The following is a 21,741-nucleotide window of genomic DNA, read 5'->3' on the forward strand; positions in this document are numbered from 1 at the left end:
GATCTACCAGAAGACCCGCAGACATGTCGTAAAAATACCCCCGCTAATACCAAGTCACTAGTCCTGTATGAGACAGCCCTAGCATGTATTCAGTATGGACGGTGGGTGTTAGCGCCGAAGTGGTGACATGTAGAGGTGTATGGCCTGTAGGAGGACGGCTGAGCCTTGGGAGCAGGCTGTGAAGCCTATGCCCAGAGTCGGTCACATAAAAAAAAAAATAAGTACACTGTAAAGCTTTCTCCCTCAACATGTAGAGGAGTGCGGTACGTAGGAGGACTACTGGGCCTTGCAAGCAGGCTGTGAAGCCTATGCCCAGAGTCGGTCACATAAAAAAAAAAAAAAAAAAAAAAAAAAAAAAGACTGGTGTAATGGGATTAGAGGGAATATTTTCATAACATTTTGGTGGGTCTTGTGGACACTGTTTTAGTGATATCCAAATCCTCAGTATGTTCTCTGCACCAGCCTGGGATTGATCTAGCGTCCTGTCGGTCAACAGGCCACTTCACGTGACCACCAACTCACCAGTTAATACGAGTACGTAAACAACCACCGGCTGCCAACATCAGGACACCCCCACCAAAAGTTATGTTCAGTATTGGCAAGGTAAAAATGGAAGAAAATAAAATGAACTTTATTCTCTTGTGAAACCTATGTGGTAATCAAGGGAATTATTTGCCTTACTCTACCCGTGTCTCATATTCTTTGCTTAGTGATAAACAATTCTGGGAGAGTTCAGGGCACCAGTGACACCGATGATGTGAGGTACAGACTTGAATCACCAGAAGCAGAATCAGTTTCACTGTTTATTAACAGATGGCTCGCATACTTGTGTGTGTGTGTGTGTGTGTGTGTGTGTGTGTGTGTGTGTGAACGTTTCGTAGGAGAGGAGTAACTCATCATTCGTCAAGAGCATGAAGTACAACACAAAAATATCCTGAAGCATTCATTAGTAATATCTGAAGACTTCTCATTTACGTACCGGATACTGGGCACAGAATGGACATTCCTTTCTTTGAGGTCTAATAGTGACTGGACTTAGCCACAACTGATTGTATCACACATTATGTTACAACAGAGCAGTCTCATTCAGGCTGGTGTGGTGGTATGAGAGGAATATTTTTACAACCTGACAGTGGGTCTGATGGAAGATATTTTGACAGTTTTTTTACACCCTCAGTCAACGGAGTTCGATATCGCGTCCTTCTGGACTGCAGCTCACTTTTCTACTACCTGACCACCAGCTGACTGGCATGGCTGATACTTCATGATTTGGTGGAGATTTTCGTCCTTTGTCAGACTCTTAGCCGTAGCTCGATGGCAGGAGAAAATACAACCGCTATACATTCTTTACACAGGACTTCGTGAATAGAATTATGTCCGAATGCTAATCTCTTGCTACAACTCTGCAGTTAACAGGGAGAAATGCCAATATCAGGTTAATTTAAAGTAAAAAGTGTGCATTGATGCAGACACCTGGCTGATACTCTAACACGACAGGTGAGAGGCGATGACATTACAAATTTAATACAAAGCAGAGCAAAAGAATTCCGCCATTACGCTCTATATGTAATTACGCGGCGTGACAATAATCTCGGTGATCACAGGGATAATGGAGGGAAAACACTTGGGTGGGCGAAGAAGGGACGGCGAGAAAGGAAAATGGGAGGCGGAGCAGAATAACTGGTGGGTGATGGAGATGGATGTGGAGCAGCAAGACGGAATAAAATACGAGCAATGAAATGAGTGAGGTGTATGGCAGGAAGAAGAGGATATGAAGATTTATATTTACTCCATTAAGATGATGTAGTAGTTCAATTCATCTTTGCTACATTCAGTACTTATATTCAACTCTGGCTGCACCTCGTATGGTGAAGGAGTTAATGAAGGCTGTATCTGATCTTTCCTGTTTTAAAATTCTCTCCTAATCTGAATGAAATCATCTGAAGATAATAAGAAAATTATACATACCTACATCATCTGAGTGAAGGGATTAATGCTTACTGATCACGTGAGGGTCATTAACACAGATAATCAGTGTTTACCAAGTCGCAATGTTCCCCTTGAATACAACCCACAATAGTCCAGTTTCCAATTAGATCCCCATTTGCACTGCTGGGGAAGAGAGAATATGAGGGTAATGACAAGGAAAGTTCAAGACTGAGAGATTATGGAAGGCTGTAAAGAAATAGAACACAAAGCAGTACAAGAGGAAGCAAAGAGCAACAAACCTATTCATACTTTCAAAGCCATTTATTATAGATTAGACGATGGAGTGGTTAGAGTGCCCCTGTCGAAGTAAAATAGGCGTAGGTTCAGTCCCTTAGAAATGAATGAAGGTTTATCAGTCATGTAATGCCACCAAGGGAAGTAGGCTGGTTATCTGCCTTTAAAATGGCCACAGTACCCTAGCCCTCGGCCCCTAATCCTCGAAGGGGTAATAATGTATTGGAAATTCCCGGTTTACTATCTGTTAGTCAATGACAAGGATAGCAGAGTAGGAGTTCGAGTAAATGCAACGCACTGGAAAAGGATGGGTATTAAAGAATTTTGATTTTCATGTTCACCTGGCGTAGGAATTCTGGAGCAATCTTCAATTTCATCTCTTTCCTCCCTCCTTCCCATTTCTCCCTCTTTTCCCTTTTGCTTGTTCCATCTCTTCACCTAATCTTAGTTTTCCTCTTCATCCCCCCCACCTTTTTATCTATGCCATCCTCTTCTCCCTCCCTCCCTTCCTTGCCTTATCTTTCCATTTCTTCCATCTAGTCCTCCCCCTTTTTCTTTTTCCCCGTCCCTCCTCCTTCTTTCCCTGACTCACATTTTTCACTTCTTCCCCTCCCCTCTCCATTTTTCCTCCTCCTCCTCTCTCCTCTATCTCTCCCCTTATCCCCATTTTTCTTTTTTTCCTCCCCCTCCCCTCTAACCTCCATTCCTTGTTTTTCTCGTCTAATCCCCCTCCCCTCTCCTTTCCCCCTCCCTCCACTCACAGTATCCACCATTCTCTCCTCCCATCCCCTCTTTTTCCCTTCCACTACCCTCTCCCCTCTCATCCCCTCTTTTTCTCTTCCACTACCCCCTCCCCTCCCATCCCCTCTTTTTCCCTTCCACTACCCCCTCCCCTCTCTTTTCCCTCCCCTGCCATCCCCTCCCCTCCGTCGCCGCCACCAGTAAGCCATTCCGTTCCTGTATGGGTCAAATGATGGCGTGTCATCCATTCTTCTTTCCCTGCCTTTTTTTTTTTTTTTTAACCATATCCTCTTTACCCACAGCTACATTTTCCTCCTCCTACCCGATTTCTCTCCATGTAGTCACCACCTCTCTCTACCCCTATTCTCCCCCCCTCCCTTTCCCCAGACTTTCCTCTATAGGCTTACTTTCACGTCATTCCCGGCCCTCCCTCCCTCTCCATTCGCCTCCCCCCACCAATTACACAGGCCAGATGGCTGGGTGTAGGTTGTGAGGTCAGAACCATTCTCTGTTTTCTGTATGTAAGGAAATACTATCAGAGATTTGTGATGAGAGTTGTGTGAGAGGAAAATGGCAGTTGTGTTAACAGTTGGGTTTTATGACAATACGCGTGAAGGAAATAATGAATGAATTGAATAAAAAAAAGATAGAAAATATAGATAGAGAGTCAAATAAATAAGTAGATAAACGAATAGATAGATAGGTAGATAGCTTCCGGTAGATAAAAAATCCAACAGACCGACAAATTACCTAGATACACTGACAGACAGATGGAAAAGTGGATGGACCGACATTATTACACACACACACACACACACACACACGTGTGTGTGTGTGTATATATATATATATATATATATATATATGAATATATATATAATGTAGATAGATCGATAGATAGATAGGTAAGTAGGTAGATGGACAGATAGAGAGATAGGCAGACAGATGACCGACCGAGAGACAGATAGACAGGTAGAGAGTCAGACAGCATGATAGACAAAGTCAGATACTTCCCTATAGACAGTGTGCAACAGATGACATATGCAAAGTAAATGAAGAAGCAAATGACAAGGCTAATGAGCGTACTGGAAAGAATATACACAGCCTGAAGGATGGAAGAACAAAGGAGAATAGGTGAGAAGGTAAGAGTATGTGGGGAATGGGGAAAAAATTGTACCCCGTAAATAACATGTAAAATCAAGAACTTTCTGAAATTACATTGCTAGTAGTGAATGGGCAAGATGTCATGGATCGTAATTATATCTGCGTGCCGAAAATGAAGACTGAATTACATTGCGGCTGTAACATGAATACGTAAAATCTCTGTACTAAACCAGATTCTTAAAGAGACAACTTTTTCATAACTTACCTTAGGTTAACTCAGCTGTTTAGAAGCATAGATGTTTTCTGTCATAAGACTGGTATATAAATCACTTGAGCATATAACCAAGAAAATGTGAAAAAATCATTGGACTGAGAGAGCAGGATTTACAACAACAGCAACAACCACAACAACGGCAGCAGCCACAACATCAGCAGCAGGAACAAGGACCACTTAGGGTTGTATTCTAAGTGGCTTTGCAAATTCCGTAGCACCTCTTCTTCAGCAGTTTATTTTGCCTGTTGCAACTGAGTATCCTCATGTATGTCATTCATACAAACAATAGCGAAAATACAGCGACACAGCACAATTTGGAAGCCTGCTAAGATGTGTTAAGCAAGATAAATCACAAAGGAAAAGGAACTACGAAACTTCCAGTGCCACCTACTGTAAAATACGGCCACATAGCAATACCACCACTGCTTAGAGCCTCTTAGCATCAGACCGCGCTCATCTAGGTCCGTTCGTCTCACCAAGGTCCCAGGTCTCGTCGGGGTTTGTCGAACATCTTTTCCCTATCAGCTTATTTGTGTATCTAGTATGTTAATATCTGCTTTGGGAATATGTAGTACATAGGCCACAGAGTGTCAATATTAAAGCAATATTAATAACATATGAAAAAGATTCAAGGGGTTATAAGCAAAATAAATTGCAAAGGTGTCTGTGCTACGAAGCGTTCTAAGTTAACGAGAATGCGAGCCTCACGACCTGCCACCTGCTCACCCTCAGCACAGGACCCCTCCCGTGAGGTACTGTAAGGTACCAACATCTGGTCACACTGATAGCTTTACCTCACACGAACTACTACTCACGGTTCAATTACTCCTGACCACAACAACACGCATACAGCTGACAGAATCTGAGTACTGGCACTGGGAGTTGCTTTTGTTTACAACAAATTATATAAATAAATTCCCATAATAATTTTTACTCGAACACGCACGCACACACACACACACACACACACACACACACACACACACACACACACACACACACACACACGTGCGCCCGCGCGCTCGTGTGCATGTGCTTGCGTGTGTGTGTGTGTGTGTGTGTGTGTGTGTGTGTGTGTAGTAAGTTGAAAATAATCATTTGGATGTATCAGGAATAAAATAAAATATACATCATGGGAGTGAAGTGGTTAAATGTGATCGTCTGGATGTAGAACTGATAATGTACGAACCATTTATACAATCGGATGACAATTTGTCGTGTCAGAATCATTCACGGGTGTCTTAGTGTGGAATTCTAAGTTGGGACTGGGGATTTTGTATTACCTTTTCCTTAGTGATTTATTTAGCAAATTACACTACAGTATTTTCTTGTATGTTATTGATGCAAACTATGTCAATATGAATATATGACGCATAAAAGAATATTATGACGTAAAACGCAAATTCAGTCACTAAGGAAGAGGAACTACGAAACCTAGTATGTCATCTAAGATACAGACCTTAGATATAACTCACAATCAACCCTCTCGTGAAGGCTGTATGGCCAGTCCGAGCGCAAGGCGTGAAGGAGGCATACCGACCGCCGAGCGAAAAGCTACGCTTTGCACCTACAGCTCATGCTCGATTTACCTTATGGGCAGACTCCTACGTTACTGATAGGGCAATAAACGACTGGATAGAGCGATGGATGGGCATATCAAGGTCACCCACTTCAGTCAGTCAGATACGCACAGACTAAAATTTTTAAGGTGGAGAGGGAGTTTTGACTGAGACAGCAGTAGTGAGACGAAAGCTTACGGTAGTATTCCACGTGGAATAAGAGTCCTTGCAACACCTCTTCCTTAGCTATTTATTCTTCATATTTCTTCTTAACATTCACTTCTGCTGTATTTATATAACTTCAATATCGTCATAGTTTGCATTAGCAACATACAGGAGGATTTTAAGGTGTAATTTGCAAAATAAATCGCCGCGAAATTGACGTTACGAAATCTCCAAAGCCACTCATAACACGACCCTTTGTAGGAATTAAAGAGTGGGTGCTTACCGCCACACTAATTTGGGAATACAGGGTGGTGTGTATTTTGTGCCTCAGTGTTTTGTGTGTTGAGGGACGGTGGAATACAGGGTGGTGTGTATATTGTGTCTTTGTGTTTTGTGTGTTGAGGGACGGTGGAATACAGGGTGGTGTGTATTTTGTGCCTCAGTGTTTTGTGTGTTGAGGGACGGTGGAATACAGGGTGGTGTGTATTTTGTGTCTTTGTGTCTTCTGTGTTGCAGGACGGTGGAATACGGGGTGGTGTGTATCTTGTGTCTTTGCGTCTTGTGTGTCGAGGGACGGTGGAATACAGGGTGGTGTGTATTGTGTCTGTGTTTTGTGTGTTGCGGGACGGTGGACTACAGGGTGGTGTATAATATTGTGCCCTTTTGTCTTTTATGTCGCGGGACGGCTCAGTCTGTTGGTGACGAGCACCGTTTTTTTTTTTTTTTTTTTTTTGAAATAACTAATTATCAACTTCAGCAGCGCATAAAAAAGACACTATTAAGCACAATGAGGATTATGGGAAATAGAAAAATGAAGCAGGTAGACATCGGTAATGCCAACTGAGCCGTTTCGTAATAATCAAGAATTCTCCTAGTAAAAGTTATGTAAAAAAGTTCTGTTAATCATTAAAAATAATAGCCGCAGAAGCTGTTAAGGGATAATGTGACGAAAGGCGGGAGTGCCATATTCTATATGGAAATCGAGTAGTAGCAGCAGTGGTTGAGATGGTTGCAACCCCAGACCCAAATGAAAATGAACCCGGTGGACTGCAGGCCGGAGCTGCCCTGCTTCCGCAGACCACATTGCTCATTTTGGGGGTCAGGGAGGTGACTGACGGACATGTGCATAACCGGGCAGCTCCACGGACTTGTCATATAGTTGCCACCACATGAAAATGATCCTCTCCAGCAGCTATGGATATCGAAGCGAGTAAAAATACGTCACCTATTAAAGCCTGTAGGACGATAATGTACTTTTTGCTGTTATCTGTCTGTTTTATTCAAGCTGGAAAATATTGATCGAACTTGAGAGATTAGATAGTCTTCATTACTTACATCACTATCAGGGCGCTGTTTTAAATTGGAAAAATTTCTTGGAGGTACCAAGAATTAGACGATAATGAACCCTCAGAATGAAAGGATTAACACAGGTTGTTGCTGTTGTTGCTGATGAATATGAGTTTGAACCCCTTGAATCCGGTCACGTCCTTTTCACTATATTTATATTATTTCATACTCCCTCATGGGAAAGTTCCATGTCTCAGTGGATTGAACGGAGCTGGGGCGTGATTGACTGACGCCTACCTTAAAAGTGTCAGGCAAGGCTGCCCCACCACCCCTGAACATCCACACTGTGCATTTTCCACAACGTGTCAACAGATGCCCCTTTAACTCAACGCACCCATACATAGTGTCACGCCTTACTCACTAATATATTTGATAATTCATTTTTACTTGATTACTTTCTCTTTCATGTTATTCAAACTGGTAGCTTATAAATAAAGTATTATAGAATGCAACATTTCCTTTTCAGTCTTTGCTATGAAATTTCATTGTCAGTTTTTCCATGCTGCATGGTGGTCCGTCTCATTTTTTCCTGCCATGCAGTTTTAACTGGAGGGTTTGGAGGCGGGGGGAGCCTTCTTGATTTACTATCTTTATCCTTCAGCATGTAGAATTAGATCTCATAGTCATAGTCTACACAAACAACCTCGAAAGGACCGGTCTGTTGTTGTTTGCTTTCCTTTGTATTCCTTTGTATTCTTTTGTACTTTCACCTTAAGAGAGGCTTTTCCAACTGGCGAGGTTAGATACAGCCTAGCCTACATGCCTCTTCTCCCCCCTCTCTCTCTCTCTCTCTCTCTCTCTCCCTCATACACACACACACACACACACACACACACACACACACACACACACACACACACACACACACATATACGAAAGTGATTACATAGAGCTTCGCTAGATGGGAAATATAAAAGACATTGAGACAGTGTAGACTTAAGACAGTGCAGGACAGGCTAGCTAAGAGAGTGTTTGTGAGTGAGGTGGAGGAGGAAAGGGGGAAAAGGAAACCGAGTATGGGATTTAAGGATGAGGTGGAGAGGCATGAAGTGGTGTTAGCTGAAGGAAAGACAGCCTGACCGTTGAGGACAAGATGACATGCATGCAGTGTTAATGGTCACCCCCTCCAAGATTACGGCATCTGGCTATACTTACACATATTCATAAATACGACCATTCACGCAAGCATAGATAGGTATGTGGATAGACAGACAGACAGGTTGACAGAAGGACAGAAAGACGGAGATAAAAGCAGACAAATAGTGGGGAGATATAGAATTCTTGGTAACTCTTTGTAAAAACATTAGAAAACAGGCTAACTGCAGAAGGGTGGTTGGTCCATACACTGTGTTTGTTGTAGCCTGACGGATATTCCTGATTCTTTTCACCACAGTTGATGGCCAAAAAGGAATTTGATTGGGTGGTGGAGTTTGGTTAGTAACTAAGAAGATCCATTCCAACACATAACATTAAGCGAACAGGCTTCCTCAAACCCGGCCGGCACCTGCACTGAGTCCTTAGCAATATAACTGATACGTGAATATTGCATTTACAAATTACAGTATACAATGCATGCCAAAGCCGACACCTCACCATAGCAATAGACATGTAAATTATGGTTAATACATTCATTGCCATGATGTATCTGATATTTCGGTAATGCTGTCTCCAGATCATATTATTGTGTTTAGAGACATTTTGAATTAGGTAAGTAAAATGTAACATTTACTGTTCTATTCACTACGAAGAGTGTCCCCTAAGACTACTAAATCGTCAGAAGGCATCAAATAGTAGCAGGAGTAGCTGCATCCCCAGGCTTGCATGAACGTGATCCCCGTGGGCTGCAGGTTGAAGCTGCCCTCCCTTATCCTACCATTCTCCTTTTGAGGGACAGAGAGGAAGATTAGAGATGTGTGTATAACCGAGAAGCGGAGCCGTTCGGATATATCGGTGCCACCATGTGAAGTTATTCCCTTCCAGTTATTCCTTCCACACGAGGTGGAAGAACAGAGGAGTCGATATGACTTCGAAGGATGGGTCGTTACTGAATAGGGAAAGAAAAGTCTTGAGGTTCTCTTGTTAGCCACTTCACTCCCATGACGTAGTTTATACTATATTTTTGCTACCTACAGAACATTTTTCTCTTCAACTTAGGAAATACTTTTCTAGCTGGTTAGTTTAGATGAAGCCATTTTTAACACCTTCGCCGTGAGAGAGTCTGGTGCTGGAGAGGAAAGTTTTCATGTGATAGCACTGAATTGACAAAATATTTCCACCGCCATTTATGCAGACGTCCCTCATTTTTCTCCACATCTCTCGAAAGGAGAATGGTTGACTCAGGAGCAAGGCAACTTTAGCCTTCAGACCACTGGGTTCACTTGGTGGCCCAGGGCAACCAAAGTGTAATGACATGAGGGGATATCTTTTAAACGAATACAGTTGTTTGGCAGTATCAAGAATAGATTAAGAATTACCTCCCTGGAGTAAGGGAGTTAAATCCACCCTTCCAACATGATGCGTCAAGTAATTAATACATACCATAGTAACTATTTATACGTTAAGCACACATGCTGGGGAGAGATGGTTTCATATGGTGGCATCGATATGGCCTGGTGGTGGAGCTGTCCGGTTATACACACGTCCCTCAACGTGACGAGAAGAAAAAATTTTGTACGGGGACCCATACCATGTGGATGACATTGACACCTCACTGACCAAAAGATCTATCTAAAGTTTTATATATATATATATATATATATATATATATATATATATATATATATATATATATATATATATATATATATATATATATATATATTACATTTTAGTGCAAATGCCGAAGTGATGCAATAAACCAGCAGTCCTTGGAAGTATATACATAATGGAAAATTAGCACAGATTGTTTGTTATAACCTGACAAAAATCCCAAACCCTTTTCATATCAGTTGATGGCAAGTTTAATCAAGGGAGGTTCGTCTGCCTAGTAACCAAGAAGACTCATTTCTACGTTAAGGAAAACTCATCTATTTTTACGCAGATTCAACTTAGTAGTCAATTGTCCAGTTCCGTCAGGTGAAAATCAACCGACCGTGGTTACCAAAGGTCGTGTTCTTGTGGACTTACAAAGCCCCTTAGTTTCTACACCTCGATAATCACCTGAATTCTGTTGGCACTTTATTAATGTCTTCATAGTGTACACAGGGAACGTAGGAAACAATATTAAAAACTGACAACATCCCAAGAAAATGCAGGATGGTGTCCGCACAGCTACAGAACATGGTCGTACATGGTTCATATTAAACATACAAGAAAACGGCGTCCCACAATGTCTGACATATGATTCCACGAATCTTTTTAAAGTATCTAAAGCGTAGTTAAAAAAAAAATAAGTAAATAAATTCATGTAATTAATAAGTACTAAAAAGAAAAGGAATGAAGATAAAATGGAAAATAAAAACGTGTGAAGGTATTGCGCAAAGAGCAATTATACAAAATCTGATGTGAACTGGTGAATAAATAAGGGAACAGCACGAAGCTGAAAAGTATTTTGGCAGAGAGAAAAAGGGAAAAAGGAAGAATCTGACGACGTACAGCAGGTCTGCACATTATACTGTGGCCACAGAATTAACCACCCAAGACCTGTATTCTCGTCGGTTCTGGAGATTTCTTACCACTGTTTCCTTATTAGTTAATTATTCTCCCTGATACAGTAATGCTACATGTATCTTGTATGCACTTATGTAGCTAGAGTGACTTTTGAATAGCATAAATACCATCTAAGAGAACAATGAAGTGTACTTTACAATATATATGGCTAAAAAAGAGGTGCTAGAAAGGTTCCTAAGCTGATGAGAACACGACGCCAGGAAGCATCAAATTTCCCTCCCAGAGTCCTCACATCAGCAAGACTGGCTCACCAGACGACACCCACACCACGGTGGGGATGTGGCAGGGGTGGAGGGTAATGAGCTCAGCATCTGTCTGGGCGGTACTGAGAGGCGAATGATGGAATGTGGGGAGAATTTCGTGGCAATAGTACACTCGGGGACAAACGTTAGCCTTATCTTCTATCTCCTCTACTTCTCAGTTTTCCCTGTTGAAAGTCTGACATGTTTCTTTTCCAAGAGATGGTTCTCTTTGATATGATATTTCAAGGGGGAAATGAGGGACATGCCATAACTATGGAGATGGAGCTCGTGGAATAGTATCCGAACCTTTCTTATTGGCTATATACTCGTAAGCTATAGTTTATGTTCATCTTTTTCCCGTGCCCTTGACTGTAGGGAAGTTTTAACAAGAGGCTCACAACGAGAAAAGACCCACTGACCAGTGTTAAGCTTTGTTAGACAGCACGAGGGTCTGTACACGATGACATTTACCTGTGCAGTCTAGAAAAGCTTCAATTATACAGAAAAAGTCTTACTTCAGTGTGAAACACTCATACGTCATCCCTCCCTATCTCCTACACAGCATCCCTACCTCATAGCATTTCCCCCACCGTCACAGCAGTTGTTTCTCACAGCATCTCTCTCTCACAACGTCCCTCCCTCATAGTGTCTTCCCTTACAGCATCCCTGCCTCCCTCACAACATATCTCCCTCCGTCACAGCAACCCTCCCTTCCTCAAGGCATCCCTCCCTTACGGCATCACTCCTTCCCTCACTGAATCCCTTCATCATAGTATCCCTTCCTCACAGCATCCTTCCCTCAAAGCATCCCTTCCTCAAGGAATCATTCTCTTCCTTAGAATATTCCACCCTCCCTCACAACATTCCTCCCTCGCTCACAGCATTCCTCACTCCCTCACAACATTCATCCCTCACTCACAGCATTCCTCACTCCCTCACAACATTCGTCCCTCACTCACAGCATTCTTCTCTACCTGACAGAATCCCTCCCTCATTGCATCACACCCTCCCTCACAGCATCCCTTTATAACAGCAACACTTCATCACAGCATGCTTCATTCACGGCATCCTTTCATCAAGGCATCCCTGCACCACGGTATTCCTCCCTCACAGAATCTCTCCCTCTCTCATAGTATCATTCCGTCCTTCACAGCCTCCTTTACTCCTTCCCTCACGGCATCCCTTCCTCCCTCACAGCATCCCTCCCTCCCTCACAGCATCCTACCCTTCATCACAGCATCCCCCCCTCACTCCTTCACTGCACCCCTCCTCTCACTGCATCCCTCTCTCTCATCACCCTTCCCTTCCTCGCAGCATCCCTCACCCTCACAGCATGCTTCCCTTACATCATTTCATCCTCCCTCATAATCCTCACCCACCTCACAGCATCCATACCTCCCTCACTGCCTCCTTCCCTCACATCATCGCTCCCACATAACAATTTCCCTGTGTTAGCTACCTCAACATTATCTATATAAATATTAAAGGTAAATCACTGAGTTCATTTTCTTCATGTTGACGTAATGCATCTCTCATATGGGGCGCCTGATTTAGACTACAACGCTTGGAAGCTATACAGAATAGAAACTACAGACGCCGTTGGGCAATTTGTACACTCACGTGGAATAGTTTCTGCTCATTCTCTTCCCCTGCTTTCTTTGTGGAATGAGGTCGTAGCCACGCCATTGGACGGGTCCAAGATCTATTATCAAAAGTATACGAGATAGTTCAAAGTTTTGCTATAGTGTAGGAGAAATGGTTCGTAATGATGACCTCATTCGTGGGTCTAATAAACCTTCGATTTACCGACAAAACAGGCACTAATATTATTTTCTGTGTAGAGGGGGGGAATAGGCGTACATCTTATCTATTTCCGATAGACCAGTAATTACTTATAATGAAAGAATAATGATGTATCCCAAAGTTTTACGATAAATTTTTCACTAATATTCTTAGAAAATCATTTAAGTGAAAAAGATATCACGTTAGTAGATCATGAGGACATTCTTTAAAACTAAAAGTGCATTTTGATTTAACTATATAAATGTTTTAAGTGGTAAGTATACCACGAATCACGGTCCCCCTCCTTTGTTAAGGAATAGGTCTTCGTTTGGAGAACCCTGGATACGAACTCCTTCCAGCCAGGAATTTGGGTGGTGGGTGAACAGAAACTATGAGTTATGATTGCACTTTGATGAACTGACGAACAACTTTAATATACGGTCAGTAGTCACTCACTAGTCAGGAATGTGTAAGGAGAAAGCAGGAATAAAATTTTGAAGTTAATCGACCAGAAACGTGTCAGGAAAATCAGGAAAGCTCTACTCAGCTTGATGTTCGGAGCCTCAGGAAAAGTTTATTTACATAAAAATTAAATGCCACGGTGACCTAACTGATCTCGAGAATATTGCTGCTCAGTTATACCGTGCTCTTGTAAAGGCACCCAAAGACCATGATCTACAACATACAGGTATGAAGTTCCCACTGAGGAATTAATCTCTGCTATGAAGATTACAATCCATGTACACGGCAACTGTTACCAAAGCGGTTATAATGTGTTCCAGCAAAGGCATCCAGAGGCAAAGATCTACAGTATCAAAGCACAAAATGCCCGCCACAAGAAAAACAGGTTAAAAACATGGCCTGAAGCCTCTGCAATATAGGTCACAGTGTAAGTACAGGACAATAGGTTTACAGATCTTACGTTCTGCTGGTGGTTACTGGGGGTTACTTCTCTGTGTTTCCTTTTCAATCTTTTTCACAGCTGCTCCGTCGGGGAGAGACAGAAGTAAGATCCCAATGATGACCCTGACAATGGCGACCGAGGGGACGCCTTTTCAGTGGGACACAAAAGCTTTCGTTTTCATATCTTGACAATGAGCAGAGAAGGAGGAGAAGGAGGAGGAGTCTGTTATGTTGCTTTGTGTGTGTGTGTGTGTGTGTGTTACAGCGTGTCTTTCAGTGTTTTGATCTATCTCTGTTTCAACGGTGTTCATCAAGCTACTTGATCCCTTCATCCCGAGAACATCACTCATAGTCTTGCCACTACTAGACGACTTTATTCTATTATGAAGAATCTCTGGTAATGAAAAATTGATAATGGGTGCATCTAATCTATCCAATTCGAAAACCCTGTCCTAAGCTGAGAAAAATCGTCTGGAAGCAGTGTGGATAAGTTACAAAGGCGTCCTCTTAATGAAGGCGTTAATACTTTATATGGTCATAGTTCCATTTTCACCGGGATATCGTGTGCTGGAGAGGGATACCTTCACGCGCTCGCACTGATATAACCAAGCGGTTCTGTTGTCCGGTCATGCATCTGTCCGTCAGCTTCTTCCTTATCCTCTGAAATGAGGATGATGGACTGCAGTAGAAAGGCAACTTCAACCTGTAGTTCACAGGGTTCACGTTCAGATGAACCTAGGAAATAACACCATTCAACAAAACATCAACACCATTCGACAAAACAACAACGCCATTCAGCAAAACATGAACAACAAAACATTCAACAAAGCAATAGCAACTACACTGAACAAAACAGGAATGACAACAATGGAATATTTCGCATTACAAATAATAAAGCCTTACAGCAGTTTTTCTTGTAGCTAGGATTAACGACTGTCTTTTTACCGGTTCTAAATCTTGGTGTAAAAAAAAAAAAAAACTTGTTACTGTAGCAGAGAGATATAAAAATTAATAGATATTAGACCCAATCTCTATAGTGGCTAAACTATATTATATTGCCCCCCAAAATTATAGAAGGAAATGCATGGAAAGCATGAATGCAATATCACTATAAAAGTACAGTATTCTGTAAAACTAATTAAGCGGGCACACCCACACCCACAGACACACGGCATATATATATATATATATATATATATATATATATATATATATATATATATATATATATCCACAGACACACGGCATATATATATATATATATATATGCGTGTGTGTGTGTGTGTGTGTGTGTGCATACATACATACATACATTCATACGAAATGATGGGTCAAGCAAGGCAGTTATAAATGCGTGGCCCGCAATGATACAAGTTTTTGCTTGTGGTGATAATACAGTAGCCACAAATTTCATTGCAGAGATATAGAGCTAAATTTGTTCGTGACGTTGGAGAATGCGTAGTATCTTAGTCTTAAGCGATTTCTTAATGTGCACTGCATCAAAATATTTCTTTTTAAAATTGCTGTTTATATTCCAAGTACCGACATTGCTGACGCTGGGGTGGGACGTCCTCGAACGGTGGCAAAGATATAACTGGACGCTCTGTTGCCCGGTTATACAAACGCTCCTCAACTCTCTCCCTGTCCCCTGAAAGAGGGATGGTGGATTGCAGGAGTGGGACGCTTTCAGCTTGCCGCTTGTCGGGTTGGCATTCAGATGAGTTTGAGGATACAACTGCTACTACTACTGTCGACATCGTTTGCCTCAGTAACGTACAAGAGAATGAAAACGTGTAAAATGATGCAGATATGGCTGAGAAAGAGGTGATACGAAGCCACCCAAGAATCATAGAGTCTGGTCCCTAATGTCACAGACATAAAAAATTTCTCAGTCCCTCGTTGCCAGATGAAGTATTGGCAACTGCCTGCCGTGGTGAAGGCAGCACCAGACCCCGGCACGAGCATGGGCCGTGGTCACTTAGGGTCACGGCCTCCAGGACATTTTGTTTACTCGTACATACCTCGCCTCCTCCCTTAGACGCCCTAGTTGACCTTTGGCCTGGCAGAGTCAACGGGTAGTAATGGATGAGGTTGTGGAAGCAAGAGACAGACCCACAAAGAAGAGAAAGAGAGGTCCAGAGAAGAGACAAGGCCAAATAAAGCATAAGAGTTCCATAATACTTTTCGACATTTCCTATATTTTCGCTCCAACAAGAATCTGAGAATTGCCCGTCTTTACCATCTGCAACAGTGTGCGACACATTTTAAAATAATCCAGAATATTCCCCATTAACTTTTTACAAATGTATACCTGCTATTTTCATCAACACAGCATAAAGACTGACCTTTATACGACATATGAGGTACACCTTCCATTCAGATTTCCATCATGAAAAGACACGAACTGCAACAACGTTCATTATGAAACCATCGACGACTTGGTTTCCGAAACTTTTTTGGAGAGAGTGTTAACATGTCAAGCCAGGAACAGTTGTAATCAGTCTGACTTTCCGACTGTTTGTAAAACCTTTGAAACGCTATCTGTTCATGCCTATGGAGTTAAATAGATCTTTACTCTTACTTAATCGCCATGGAATTACTTTCTAAGGGATGATTGCAGTACTGTGGGCTTTTGTATGATAAATACTTATGAAGAGACGAATACGATAAGGCAGAAGGAAGAGATGAAGAGTTTATCTGTTTAAGGTGAGATGGGGAAAATCAACGTGGTGACAGAGGAAATATGGAGCAGCGAAATGAGAGACGACAGTGGACACTGGAACGAGCACGTAGGTTTGTGGTTAATGTGACGGGAAAATAAGTTAACTGTAAATGAACTCTACATGCAGTAATCATCCTGATATTGTATTGCTAACTTGAAAATCAAAGTCGTTTCAGAATCAAGTTGCATACCCATTACAGTCAGGGACAAGAGCTCACCTAGTATTTCACCACTTTTGTTTTTTTAATTTCCTAGCCTAACTAATATTTTTAACCTGAGAGGGCCTCAGTATGTTCCTCTGCTCACAGATCTTTCCCTCTGATGTGACGCGTCAGGGAGGGAAGTTACGGATAAGCCCTCAATGTGCTATTGACTGTAGTTGATGAATATATATCCCGGATTGTACCTTTAAACAGAACTATCCTGCCTTAACTTTTTGGCTGCGAAATGCAAACTCTAGATAAAAATGACCAGTATCAACCGAAGTGTTTAAAACTGTCTCGATAAACAACTGACTATGCAATAGATAGGAGAATCTCCCGAAATGAATAAAATGTTCTGACGATTGATTCATCAAAGCGAAAGGGACTTTGGATGGGAGTTTACAACTTCAATCCAATAAAGTCCTTTCTTGCTAAATCAGACTGCCACCAAGTGTTTTTGCTCGGCTTTGGAAAGAGGTCTGTCAGTAAACAGGCTTATGAAGGCTGCATCTAGACCCTTCCAGTTCGAAAGTTCTTCCCAAGCCGAGCCAAACCGTTAGAAGATAAGAACAGGATATAAATGACATCCTCGGTTGAAAGCGTTTGTCAAATGGGTAGGCTATAGTCATGCACCGTCAACAGAATTCACATAAGAACCAGCAACTCCATTCTAAGGTTTACTTGAAGATACATAGGATGACTTTACCCGCGACCCTTTTCAGTCCAGCCGATGGGCATCTGTAGTCGGATCAGAGGGTCGACTTTACTAGTAAACAAGAAGACTCATTCCTACCTCTTTAACAATGCTCACTGGTTATGTTGCGACCACAACTTAGTTTTCAAGTTGTGGGAGTGGCCCGATCCCGTCAGGTGAAAACAAACAAGCAATGCTAAATGAAATTAATGAGATAATGAAGTGGACTGGAAGCAAAGCAGCATTTTATATGCAGTTTTGTGCTCACCAACTGGTTTTATTACATGAATAAACTCTGAGCTCACCAGAGCTGTCACAGCGGGTACATTCACACCGGATAAGCCAGTCATTAGGAGGCGCTTCAACATCCTATACAACCAGAAGCTTGCCTGGACACCCATCACGTAGGATTATGCAGCACACCCAACCAATTATCCAGGTGACCACCGACAGACTGTTGGTACGCCTTTAGTAATTAGACAGTGTTGACAATGCCTGTCTGGATGGTACGCTCTAATGAATTCAGTGGTGAATAATTAACATTAAACTGAGCGCTGGTGATGCATGCCAGGCTCTGGGCTGAGGCTGGTGGTTGGTGATGACGGCCAATAAATCATTTGCACGTCATGCATCAACAGCTGATCACTTGCAAGACACTTGGATATTGTTGTTGGTCTGCCTTTCATTACAACGTCTCAGTGTTTAAGTAGTACCATATTATGAGTGCTCACTAAACATGTAATATACTCTGCATCGTAGATACAATATGTACTAGTACCGTTCTTATATACGAGTAGATTGACTGATTGATAGACAGATAGGTGGACAGAGAAACTGAATGATAGATGAAGAAATAAAAAGACAGATAGACAGACGTCGGAAGATAGAGAGATAAAAAGACAGACTGACGGACAGAAAGACATATGGATGGATAAATGGATTCATGTATACAAACTCTCTCTCTCTCTCTCTCTCTCTCTCTCTCTCTCTCTCTCTCTCTCTCAACTGCCTGACTGTTGACAGGCCATGATTCTTGTCGTTGCACATAAACTTCGACCACCGCCTTTAAGCAACATTTGCAGAAGAGAGAGAGAGAGAGAGAGAAAGAGAGAGGGGTAAGCCACACAAGGAACCTCACTGCCTCTTCCTCTAGACCATTATCACAAACATTTCGAACATTCTCTCTCTCTCTCTCTCTCCCCCCCCCCTCTCTCTCTCTCTCTCTCTCTGATTCGTAAGTGGGGAGCTTACAGTATTTAACTGGCATAAGTCATCATCACCATCAGCAGCAGCTTCAACATGTTCAGGAGCATCATCATCGTCATCATCATGCAGTGTCCATAAAAACCGAAGACGTAAGTGTATTGTATAGTAAAATAATAATGTATTTCTTTCTTGTGGCCGGACACCATTAAGTGTCTGTTTAATTATTTATGTATTTCTTTTTATTGTTACCCACTACTACGACCTACACACAACATTCCTTTAGACTCAGGGGGATGCAAGACTTCCAGTAACGCAATACTCTGTCGTAATAAATTCTTCGTTCCCAGAACACACTATTACCGTACGCAAATTTGGCCAGTACTCCCAGAGTTTTCGCTTTCTAAAACTCCATCCACTGCCCCATCATGGATTTATTTAGATCCTTCATTCCGATGACATAATTTTCTATTTTAGTATTGCTATCGGTGCTGGTTAGGGCCGCCTTTACGGGGTGGTACCGATATATCCAGACGGATCTGCTGCCTGATTATACAAGCGTCCCTCAAATCTCTCCCTATCCCACGAAATTACTCTGGGTCCACAACAACAACAACAACAACAACACTCCCTGACACACTTTTCTATTTTATTCTTGCTGGCCGTAGAAAGTGTTATTCAGCTTTGATGAAATTATCTGAACATTGGTGATTTGATACAGTCTCCATTAACTCCTACACTTTTGTTTATAAATGTGTCTGAAGACAGTGAGAACAAAATGATATAAAAAGTTATTGATTTTAATAGTAAGTCATATTCTGTCCATTTACATACACGTCACTGAAGACTATATCTAACCTTACTTGTCTCTGCCATCATCATCATCATCCAAACCTCCTGTGCCACACCTAAGCTGAATAAAATGGGCTGGAGGTGGCAAGGATATAACCAAAAATAATATTAATAACGAAGAGGTCCATGAAAAGTCACTTACTGTCAAGGGCCTGATAGCCATAATTATAGCATTAATTTCTTGTAATATTTTATTGTTCTCATTTTCTCACATGCAATAAGTATTTTCTCACGTGTCGCAAATATCTCCTCGTTCACTCACGGATTTACGACGTCCGATTGTCACTAGATGATGCTAAATAGCACGTGATTGCTCTCCGGTGGGGGCTGTAAGGAGGAATTTGAAAAGGGGAGATTCTGTTGTATTTATAGTTCCATAATAATAATGATTCTCAGGTCCACTTACCATTCCAGCACAGAATTCAGTGTCTGTATGTCTATCTATCTATCTGTCTCTGTTTACGTCTCTCTCTCTCTCTCTCTCTCTCTCTCTCTGTTTGTCTGTTTGCTTGTCTGTCAGTCTGTCTGTGTGTATCTGTCTCAGAATAGCTATCTATATACTGTATCTCTCTCTTGCTGTATACCTATCTATCCTTTCATCCATCTATTTATTCTGTCTGCCTGTCTGTCTGTCTCCATCTGTATCTGTCTGGCTGACTGTATCTTAGTCTTTTTTTTATTTTTCCCTGTTATCTTTGTGAAAGATTATCACCTCTTCTGCTTAGAATATTAGTGCTTCGATGCTAACCACTTTGTAATTCTATTGCCAGATTACACCGCCATCATTCGAGTATATTTGTCAACCCTCAGGCTATTGCAAGGCCCAGCTGCTATGGGGTACGAACAGTATGAACCTTTCTAACCCTCTGACCCTTTGCTCAACAAAAATGATGAGGCATATTCATGGAGTACAAAGTATACTGAAGTGGAGGTACATAAATGAGAAAACCTGTCCAGACTACTCAGCAGGATTGTAGCAACTGCCTTAGTTCTTGGTTCCCTCAACATACGGTAGCATGTGTCTGTCACCTGACTCAGAGTAAACACAGCCTCTCAGGTACCAACCAGACTTGATTTTCTCATCTTTCTTATTCGTTTTTAGTGGTCCATTGAAAGGTAAGGAATATTTCAATAGAATTTTTGTATATTCTATACATTGGTCATTATTTTGGATGCCAGTATCGTGTGATATATGATGTGTAATATGTAGCACTAGATGCTTGAATAATGCCTAACAATTTTGTTGAGAGAAATGTTTATGGTAAAACTAAATGGTATTAAAACAGTTCAACAAAACTGTTATCACATAATCACATTTTCTTTTTTTTTTTTTTTAATGTTTACATATCTTTCAGACACTATAATGAATGCTCATGTATTCTATGGGCGAAAAAGTCCTTTAACCTTTTCCTCAACAAAAATGGTGACGCATGTTCAATGAGTACAAAGTACTGTATACTAAAGTGTACGTAAATAAAAAAGAAACTTTTGCGTCAGATATTGATGCAATGAGGAAACAGGCTGTATGAATATATTTGTGTGATGGAAAAATTTCCTATATCCAAAAAATATACATGCTTTGTTTCTATACTACAAACTACAGCAAAGATTTTAACCCTCTCAGGAAACCTGGCCCGCACACACCTACTCCCCCTAGCAGTTTCGGCCCAGCCAGATATTGCCCTCACACTGAAAGTATGGGTTATACTTTTCATTACGGAATGGACCGTAATGCCGATACCAATCATTCTTTCATTGCATTAGAAAGTCAAAATGTCAAAACGTGTTGCTTTCTTTTGTTCCTGGGCTGTGAATTTACATACTTATAAATTTGTGTAGAAATAAACATGTGAATGCTATATTCCGTTCATTAACAAAGAAACTGGAACTTTTTGACAAAGTAAAATATCATTACATTAAATACAATCCCTGTCCTCTTTGACTTATTTTACATTATGTTACCAAATTTCTTCTACTATAGTGTATAGAGCACATGAAAATTTGCGATAGTATTGTTTTCTGGTCCCAGTCAAATCGAGCTTTATTGTAATATATTAG

Source organism: Coenobita brevimanus, chromosome 13 (genome assembly GCF_032717465.1).
Source record: "Coenobita brevimanus isolate Jiangsu-jjx chromosome 13, ASM3271746v2, whole genome shotgun sequence".
In the NCBI taxonomy this organism is placed as follows: domain Eukaryota; kingdom Metazoa; phylum Arthropoda; class Malacostraca; order Decapoda; family Coenobitidae; genus Coenobita; species Coenobita brevimanus.